Source organism: Wyeomyia smithii, chromosome 2 (genome assembly GCF_029784165.1).
Source record: "Wyeomyia smithii strain HCP4-BCI-WySm-NY-G18 chromosome 2, ASM2978416v1, whole genome shotgun sequence".
Lineage (NCBI taxonomy): Eukaryota > Metazoa > Arthropoda > Insecta > Diptera > Culicidae > Wyeomyia > Wyeomyia smithii.
The window spans coordinates 246,631,116-246,641,464 of NC_073695.1; the positions used below are offsets into that span (position 1 = coordinate 246,631,116).

The 10,349-nt window shown below is 36.4% G+C and overlaps 1 pseudogene; it reads right to left on the minus strand.

Moving 5' to 3' along the window:
* Positions 1–9,176: 9,176 nt before the first annotated feature.
* Positions 9,177–10,044, minus strand: LOC129720531 (uncharacterized; annotated as a pseudogene).
* Positions 10,045–10,349: the final 305 nt, after the last annotated feature.

The window sequence follows — 10,349 nt, forward strand, 5'->3', positions numbered from 1 at the left end:
GGTAACACGTTATGTGGTTATGCTACACGGTTAATTCGATGTGCGCCTTCGGGTTGATTTCACATATAAATGGATGGCTGGGGTTTTAAACCAGAACGTGGGACTGCGTCTTTTGACGTTGGACTAACGTCTATATCGAAGTTAGGCACCTGAATTTGAAAATCTAGTAATTCAACCGGGGAAAACCAGGGAAAAGTGGTCAGGTTTTGAGCGCTTATATATCAGTCATTTCTTTTCAGAATTTCGAGGTTTTGGCATCAACCGATCAGAAATTCTTTTACGGTTGAATTTATGTAACAAAAATAACCTATTGTTCGAGATACACTATTGAAAAATTGATAAATCACATCGATTGTCTAAATCATACCGAGCAACCAATCACCACCTCTCTTCACAAGCACAGTCGACACTAACGGATACAACCGATCTGACTTTGTAAACAGTCTCACAGCTTTCAACCAATAACGAGCTCGCTTTCGGTAGCTGCAACAGGTGTTTCAACACCGTTTTAAAATGCTTCTTTTATCATTACCACTAAACAGATTTTAAACACCAATGGCTTGATTGTTAGGGGAAATATTGCGCAAGATTTTCATATAATAATTTAAATATGTTTTCGATACTAAACTAGTTAAACGTTGTGTTAAAAGTCGTGCACATTCAACCAATCACAAGCTCGCTTCTTGTTTGCTCGCGGATGGATTTTTGCTTTGGGCTATATAATAGCCTGTGTCGTCTCATAGCAGTCATCAGTTAACAAGTGAAAAGCCACCAGGCCGGTCTTGTATAATCAGCAGCGGTGGCTGATTCCAGCGGCCAAACTGAGCTGCAGCAGAACCAGAGCGGTGGTATCAGGCAGCAGCGGCGGAGGTAGTGGGAAGCTGGATTTCTTCATTCAGTTCGGTTCTCCTTCGATCTGAGTTGGACCCCACCAGCGGTAATCCAATTCAGATATCGTTGGATGAAAACAGCCAGAAACTGCACGAGCCAGCACCGCCACTAGGAAAGCTACCGCCATTTAGTGTGTGTGCAGTGTGCACATATAGCGTATGTGCATCTGTATTGCTATGACATTTGCGATGATAGGGATGGCGCTGTTGCGTGTGTATGGCTAGCTATAGCGTGTGTAAGACACTAGCATGTGTAGCATATTATGGCTATTGCGTGTATATCTTCAGCGTGTGTACGGATAGTTATAGCTTGTGTGTGGATAGCTGCTGCGTGTGTAATGATTAGTTGTAGCGTATGTATGGATAGTAATAGCACATGGTTGGATAGCTTATGCGTGTGTATAGATAGTTGTATCGGATGTATGGAAAGGAATAGCGTGTGTATGGATAGCTATAGCTACAGCGTGTGTATGAATAGTTTTCACGCGTGTTTAGATAGTTATAGCATGTGTGTGAATAACTATAGCGGGTGTTTATCGAAGATTATTATTGTCATTGAAAATATTAAAACGTCTTAACGAACACAGTTGTGAATTTGATTTTACAGCAGCGATTTTAACTTCTTCAGCCAGTCTTTATTCATCGAGGAAAAATTACTACCTATGAATGATCAACACTTATTTACTAGAAATTTGATTTAGATCAAAACGGGTTCTTTTGAGTATCATAAGTTATTGGTAAAAAGAGTTGGAAGTTTTCTCAATGAGCATTCATTAAATTTTCGTTTTTGTTTCTCGGTGCGCGGTTTTGATTTTGTTACTCGCACACAGAGAAAGAAACAAACTTGTCGCTATCGTGAAAAATAACAAAACAATTAGAAATGCTCTAAATCACAACTGAAGAAGTTAAGATATTTTCCTGTCACTCGCCCAAACCTTGATAACAACTACCGAAAAACGTGTGATGGAGCTCTTGCTATATTGAATTATTGAACCTAACGTTTTTTTTTTTTCAAATACATGAAGTTATATGCTGGGCTGGAACTAACCTAGCATGAGTTTTATCGATTAAATGTCAAACAGTTTTCAAATTTAAAATTTTCGGTTGAATCGTTCTGGGCTCCAATTTCAGATAGTTTCGTAAAGTTTGCTTTTTGCTTAGATAGGAAAATTTTACCAATTCGCTCAATTAAATGATTGTCTTGGTAGTGCAGCAAACAAAGGGTTGATTCGAATATGTATGAAATGACAGCGATTAAATGAAAAATTTCCATTCTTTTAGTATATATTATTATTTATAACGTTTTAACGTCTCAGCATCCAGAAATGCACTGTTAGATAAAATTGCAGCAAATACTAGAGTTGCAATTCTCTCTATTATTTGTTTTAATGGAATATAAGATACCGTAGTCCAACGTCATGCGGTCGTTTCTTGAATACCACCCTCCTACTTTTTTACCATACAATCGCTCAAAATCGTAATCGGAGCTCTCAACGGCTGATCAGGAGCAAAAACCGCCTCCAAAAACATGGTCATATGTAGTAACGCAGACAGACGTCCAAGCAAGAACAATTTTGATCGATATTTCCGTGTAAAATTTCAAACAGGAATACGGCATAAATCACTTGTACACTAGCGCCGCATGGTGAGCTTATTGCTACAATAAAATCAATATGTTTTTACACCTTCTATTTTCTCGTACTTTTTGTATACCTCATTGCATAATATTCCCCGCTGTCAAAAAGTAAAAAGAAAACAAAGCAGGTCTCGAAGTCGAAGATATTTTTCAATGTAAAGCATAGTTTGTCTAGTTGCAATACATAAGTGAAAATCCAATAAAAATAGTAATAGAAGTAATATTGCATTATAATAAAATAAAAAATACCATGTCTGGTTGCGCTAGCAGAATTGGTGAGTTTTCGGTTAAATTTTCCTTCATTCTTTTTGCCTCCACTCATGGCACACTTTCTTTGAACAGCATTCAGGAAAATACACCTACAGAAAGTCGTCAAAGAATCATATTCCGGATAGCAATCACATTTATTAGAATAGATGAAGATTTTATTCAGAGCAAGGACTTGAAAATGCGACAGAAGTGAATCATGCAGAATTCAAGGTGGGAAGCAGCTTATTGGAGTAGCAGCAGACAAAAAGCATAATACTGGAAATAAGGCATGTTTTTATCGTTTTTATGTAGTGAATTTGTTGCGGTGAGTCAACATGTATTTAAATGAATAAAGAGTTGTATGCAGACGAAGCAGTTTAATGCAACAAAAGAAACATTGATCCTGTAGGTATACTTCTTCTCGCAAAAAACCTTGAATCAAGGTATTAAAAATAAAGTCAATCATTCTTTCAAAACAAGGTAGACTGCACTCTCGAAGCAATCGTATCTAACGTATTTCTTCAAGTGAGTTTTCACACCTCTCCTGTTTTCGAACAAAAATTTACGAAATTTCTTTTTGAACGCGGCAAACGCTATTAATCCGATAGCGTGAAGTGTATTGTTTGGGATATTAACATTACGTAATGGTGTCTGAGTTTTTAATTTTAAAAACGAATAATCGTCATCTTGTATGTGATCATCATCCTGTGTTGCGAGAGCGTCTTGAACTGTCCTACAGATCAGACGTTTTTTCGGTTGCTTGTGGACTGGTCTCTGACTGCCTATAGCTTCAAAGTTTGTGTTTTGTCAGTGTGTCTTTTAAAGACTACCTGAAAGTTATTTCCCATCAGTCTTTCTCAAGACTATCTACTTTTGAATTTAACATTTGTTTTAACTTTTTTCGTATCACCTGAAATGGCTGGACGAAAAAAGAAACCTCGCATCGCTGCGGGGAGGAAAAGAGAGGCATCTCTTTCTGACACATCGAGTGTCTGTAGTGACAATCCTTTTGATATTTTGCCTGAGCAAGAAGCTGGTGAAATGGAAGTTAATAATAATGAAACTATACAAAATATAAAATCTTTAAAAAAGGAGAAAGTTCCACCTATTGTGGTAACTATTTTTTCTGAATTTAATATATTCAAAAAGGAACTTTCAACGTTTGTTTCTGACGTTAAAGTTACCTATCAGATTGGCCGTAGAGGTGAATGCCGCTTATTAGCCGACTCAGTAAAGGGTCGTGATCGTCTTGTTCAGTATTTAACTGACAAGATGTACAAATTTTTTACATACGACACCAAGAACGCCAAGCCGTTCAAGGTTGTCTTTAAAGGACTCACCAACGATCAAACCGTTGATGAGATCAAACTTACTTTAACAGAATTACTTGGCATAGCCCCTACCCAAGTAATTCTAATGAAACAAAAATCACGAGGCGAAAACAGTCAGAGAACTGGAATTTCCCTTGTAAATTATTTAATTCATTTTAACCGCAATGAGGTCAACAACTTAAAATTTTTTGAAAAGGCACATGCTTTGTATAATGTGCGTGTAAAGTGGGAAATTTATAGGAAGTATGGCGGAGGTGAAAAGCATATCACCCAATGCCGTACTTGCCAACGTTATGGCCATGGTTCCAAATTCTGTAACATGGACCAAAAATGTCTTAATTGTGGAGACTCTTCTCACAAAAAGGACACATGTCCTGTGAAAGAGAGTAAAAATTTTCGCTGTGCGAATTGTAACGGCAACCATGTGTCAAATTTTTATCAATGCCCAGTCCGTTTAGCAATTGTTAAGGCAAGGCAAGGTAAACAAAATTCAAAACAAACTTCAAAACAAAATTCTCCAAGCGTACCAGTGACGCATAGTTTACCTACTCCTTTGCATACCCGTTTAACATATGCACAGGTTACAGGTAGTTCGAACATTCTACCGCCTAATGTTGGTAGTTCGAAAATGGCCGTTAATATGGGTAAGCAAAACACGCTAGAAAATAATTGTACACCTATCACTCCAGCTAATATTGCTACCGAAAATATTTTTTCTAATGTCAACTGCCTGGGGCCTATTACGGCAGGTGAACTTTCTTTTTTGCAACAGGCAATGTTCGATCTTATGAACGCCATGTTGCAGGCAAAATCAATGTTTGAAGCCATTCAAATAGGCACAAATTTTACTATTAAAATTGTTTCTAATTTAAAATTTAGCAATGATTTTAAATAAAACAATTAAAATATTAAATTGGAATGCTCGCTCATTGAAGGCCAATGAGAATGAGCTTTTTAATTTTTTAACAGTAAATAATGTGCATATTGCAATTATTACTGACACATTTTTGAAACCTAACATAAAATTAAAATATGATCCCAATTACGTGGTTCATAGATATGATAGGATTCAGGGTTCCGGCGGTGGAGTTGCAATTGTTATTCATCGCCGAATCAAACATCGTGCTCTTCCCCATCTTGAGACGAAAGTTATTGAAACTTTGGGAATTGAAGTTCAAACTGAACTTGGGATTTTATTCATTGCCGCAGCATATTTACCATTTCAATGCACACGCGAGCTCAAAAATTATTTTAAAGGTGATTTACAAAAACTCACCAGAAATCGTTCGAAATTTTTCATAATCGGCGATTTTAACGCTAAACATCGTTCATGGAATAATTCTCAAAGTAATTCCAATGGCAAAATTTTATTCAATGATTGTTCTTCAGGATACTATTCTATTTTGTCTCCGAATAGTCCTACATGCTTTTCTTCTGTAAGAAACCCTTCAACAATTGATTTGGTGCTAACAGATCAAAGTCATGTATGTAGTGATTTGATCACACATGCTGACTTTGATTCTGACCATCTTCCAACAACTTTTTCTTTATCACATGAATCAGTTTTAAACCCTATGAGCTCTGTTTTTAATTATAACAAAGCTAATTGGGAAAGATACAAAAATTGTATTGAGAGAAATTTCAATAATGAGCTTGATTTGCAAAACGAAGTGAATATTGATTCCGCTTTGGAAGCATTAAAATGTGCAATTGTTGATGCCAGGAATAATTCTGTTCCAAAGGCTCAAGTGAAATTTGATTCACCAATAATTGACGAAAATCTTCAACTTCTAATTCGTTTGAAAAATGTCCGCAGACGTCAATATCAACGTTCTCGTGACCCTGTTTTTGAAACTATTTATAAAGATTTACAGAAAGAGATTAAACATAGATTTACTCTTCTGAGAAATCAAAATTTTGAGACTAAAGTTGAAAAATTGAAACCATATTCAAAACCTTTTTGGAAGCTGTCGAAGATTCTTAAGAAACCTTCAAAGCCTATTCCAGTTTTAAAAGATGGTGAACGTTTTCTCGTATCCAATGAACAAAAGGCTCAAAGACTTGCTCAGCAGTTTGAGAGTGTTCATAACTCAAATTTGAATTTTGTGAGTCCAATTGAAAATGAAGTCACACGTCAATTTGATTTAATTTCTTCCCAGAATTTTTTACCTGCAGAAATAATTGAAACTAACTTGAATGAGATTAAATCAATTATTAAAAATTTCAAAAATATGAAAGCACCTGGTGACGATGGAATCTTTAATATACTAATCAAACATCTCCCTGAGAGCACAATGGAATTTTTAGTGAAAATTTTCAATTGCTGCTTCAAAATTGCATATTTTCCCAAATTATGGAAAAATGCAAAAATTACTCCCATTTTAAAACCGGATAAGAACCCAGCTGAAGTTTCAAGTTATCGACCAATCAGTTTGCTTTCTTCAATAAGTAAACTGTTTGAGAGAATTATTCTTAACAGAATGATGTCACACATCAACGAAAATTCAATTTTTGCAAATGAACAGTTTGGATTTCGCCATGGGCATTCCACAACTCATCAATTGCTCCGAGTTACTAATATGATACGAGCTAACAAATCTGAAGGTTATTCCACTGGAGCTGCTCTTCTAGATATAGAAAAAGCATTCGACAGTGTTTGGCATAAAGGTTTGATTGCGAAATTGCAAACTTTTAATTTTCCAATTTTCCTAATCAAAATTTTAAAAAATTATCTAACTGACCGAACTCTGCAGGTTGTCTATCAGAATTCCAAATCTGATAGATTTCCTGTCAGAGCAGGTGTACCTCAAGGTTCAGTCTTGGGTCCAGTCCTGTACAACATATTCACTTCAGATCTTCCTGATTTGCCTCCAGGATGCACAAAGTCATTGTTCTGCGATGACACAAGCATTTCCGTAAAAGGAAAAAGTCTTCGTGTCATATGCAGTCGATTGCAGAAAAGTTTAGATATTTTTTCTTCCTACTTGCAAAAGTGGAAAATCTCTCCCAATGCTTCTAAAACTCAAATGATAATTTTTCCGCATAAACCTAGCGCTTCTTTCCTCAAGCCAAACAATAATCACGTTGTCAAGATGAATGGGGTTATTTTAAGTTGGTCTGACAAGGTTAAGTACTTGGGACTAATTTATGATAAAAAACTTATTTTCAAAGAGCACATTGAGAGTATGCAAGCCAAGTGCATCAAATATACGAGATGTTTATATCCTCTCATTAACAGGAATTCTAAACTTTGTTTAAAGAACAAACTTTTGATTTACAAACAAATTTTTAGACCAGCAATGCTTTATGCTGTACCGATCTGGTCAAGTTGCTGTTCAACAAGGAAGAAAACGCTTCAAAGGATTCAGAATAAAATTCTGAAAATGATTTTGAAGCGTCCTCCTTGGTTTGGTACACTCGAATTACATAGACTTACTGGTGTTGAACCATCAGAAGCTATGTCAAATAAAATTATTAACAATTTTCGACAAAAATCGTTGCAATCCTCAATTGCTACGATAAGCTCTCTTTATAGCCAATAAGTTAGCAATTAAGTTAGTTGTAAGTTTACTTCCCCTTTTCTGACAAGTAGGTTTAAATCCCTACGAACGATAAGTCCTTATTGCGAAAGCAAACAAATCCTAATAATGAAAATTACAAATTTCTAACAGTGTCACCATTTGTGATTGGACACACATACTCATTATTTACTAATATTTATCATAAATACTTAAGCTACTAACAAATCCCCCCCATTAAAAAAAAAAAAAAACCTGTGTTGCCTTTAGTTTGATGCGGCATTTTTCATGAGGCAGTTTAGAAATTGCTATTCCTAGGATATAAACCAGTGCGTTGAGCTCTTTCCGTTTCACTGAAAAAGGTGTGTTAAAGTCTATCTCATCAATCTCTAACGAAGGTATTGCTTCAGTTTCAGTGGAGAATTTTTCAAGATCCTTTTCTTTCAAAAGTGGCTGCAGCTCATCATTCTGACAGTTTTTCCCCTCATCAAGTGTATCTCTGGTTGAAGATAGCATAGCGTACTTGAAGGCACTGCCAAACTGAAAAGCGTTTGGGGCATCATTAAACCCACAGCGTCGTCGAATCAGTCCTGACAAAGCGTCGTCGAAGGCAGTCCTGACAAATTGAATTCGTGCAGAGGTACTTGCACCCATGCTCTGTTTTCAATTTTTGCCATATCCATTTGACGCGTTGATGTTTCCGATTAATCCCTTTAAGTAGGATGGAACTTTTTGAGCGGATGTGAGTTTTGAAGATTCTTTTAAAGCCTAAATCAATGATTGCATTTGGGTAATATGTTACTTTAATTAAAATAAAATCAATAACCTTCGCAACGTTAAAACAATCGTTTGTAGTATAATACATATCCTTCAAAGTTTTCATCGTTTTTTCGAGAAAACGCATGTGGATTGAAGTCTCTGTATTTGGTATTCTGTACAGCTGAAAAGTAAAATTTAAAATATTCAAAGTAATTTATTCGTATTTTTTACCCAATTATCGTGTGTTCAGACTTGAGAACGTTCTTTTGAATTGAAAGTGTCAAACAATTTGTCGTGGATATCAATGTACGTTGAGGTCTGGAGGGCCTCTTCTGGGAGTTCACCTGATGCAACGTAATGATTTATAGCTATGGAACAAGATTCACTCAGTGTTCTTACAGCTAACGGTACATTCATTTTTCAGAACGGCGGTAGTACTATATTTTTCAGATTAAGCCTTGGTACGAGTCTCAGTGTAGAAGATACATCGACAACAAAAAGCTGTTTAATATGTTTGAACGATGCTATTTTCCCGTCGAATACAGCGTTATGCTTGAATAGTGCATTACGTGCACTTTTGATAAGATGAGGTGTATCGAATATGACTATTTGTTCGCCATCTAAATCAAGGATTGGACGCTCAACGGAGCCACCGCTATCGCGTATCATTTTTGATTAGTAGTGCACTGATCCATTACGAGTGCGAGTGGTTTCAGTCCACAATCTCTGATTGCGTCAATACTCCGCCGAATGAATTTAAGTTGTGTTTCACTTCCGAGATTGTTATGTGTCATTAAGTATCCTGCAGGCTGAAAATGTAAATTGTTTTACTCAATAGTAAGGATATTAGTAATGCTGGTTTCGGGAAATAAACCTGCTTGAAGCGACGATATATTCCAGATGTCATAACCACAATTGCCTCTGTCGCTAATTTAGATGGATCGTTTTTCTCAATCCTTTTATTTTCATCATCGTGTGGAAACCCAAAGAACGTGTCAGTTTTAGCACAATATGTGATGTCCGGTTAAATAGACATCCCGTCCAAACAAATTGTCACAATTTTGTGCTCCTGTTTCTTGAAGTGCCTTACGTGTTTCTTTTTTTTTTCGATAAAATAACTTTGTTCAGGCCCGGTTGAATTCGGATGTGCTTGTTGAACCCGTGCACAGTATTTTTGTGAGGCAGGATAAGGTGCTTTGACTTTCGCACAAACCGATAGGTACGAGGACCACTCAAATAGGTTCCAGACGCGAATTTTATCGTTTCAGGATGGTATCTTCTAGATTTGGGATTTCGAGAAAAATTTCTCAAAGAATCGTGTATAACGGGATTTAACCGCGCTCGATGTCCTAGCTTTTCGTTTTCGAACTTTGCTTTTTTAAAGAGCTTCAACTCTTTCCCGAGCTTCGAAACTAAACGTTTATTCCGTATCAAGGCTTTTAGGCGACGATTGCTTGTTTGTTGAACTGCGAAAAGATGACGTCGGAGGGATCGGATCTGTTCGTGCAATCCAAGTATTATATTCTCTTGAACTATTAGGGCCTGACGTAATCTCTCTTCATTTCCTCCCACGAAATCGTTGGTAATCAAGACATCGTTAGATTTTGCTTCGTCTTCTATTATCGAAGTTTCAATACAGGACTCAAACAAATTACATTCATCGGTAGAAAAAAATCACAGGAAGGTTGTATGCAAAGCCACGACCGCAAGGTTGAAGTAGAATACTTTTACAAGAAAGAAAACCCGGCTGCTTGCGTGTCAGTCATTTTTCCTATCAAATAAATGTTGACCGCTCATTGGCAGTATTGAAAATTCTGTGCAAATGAAGTTGAAGTACTATTCAATTTCAGTTTACACATATGAATACGACCTCACTGAACAGGAAAAGAACAAACTCTTTACGGCGCAAGCAAGTTTCAACAGTCAGAGTATATGTACATGTGAATTCAAATTAAGATAATTAACT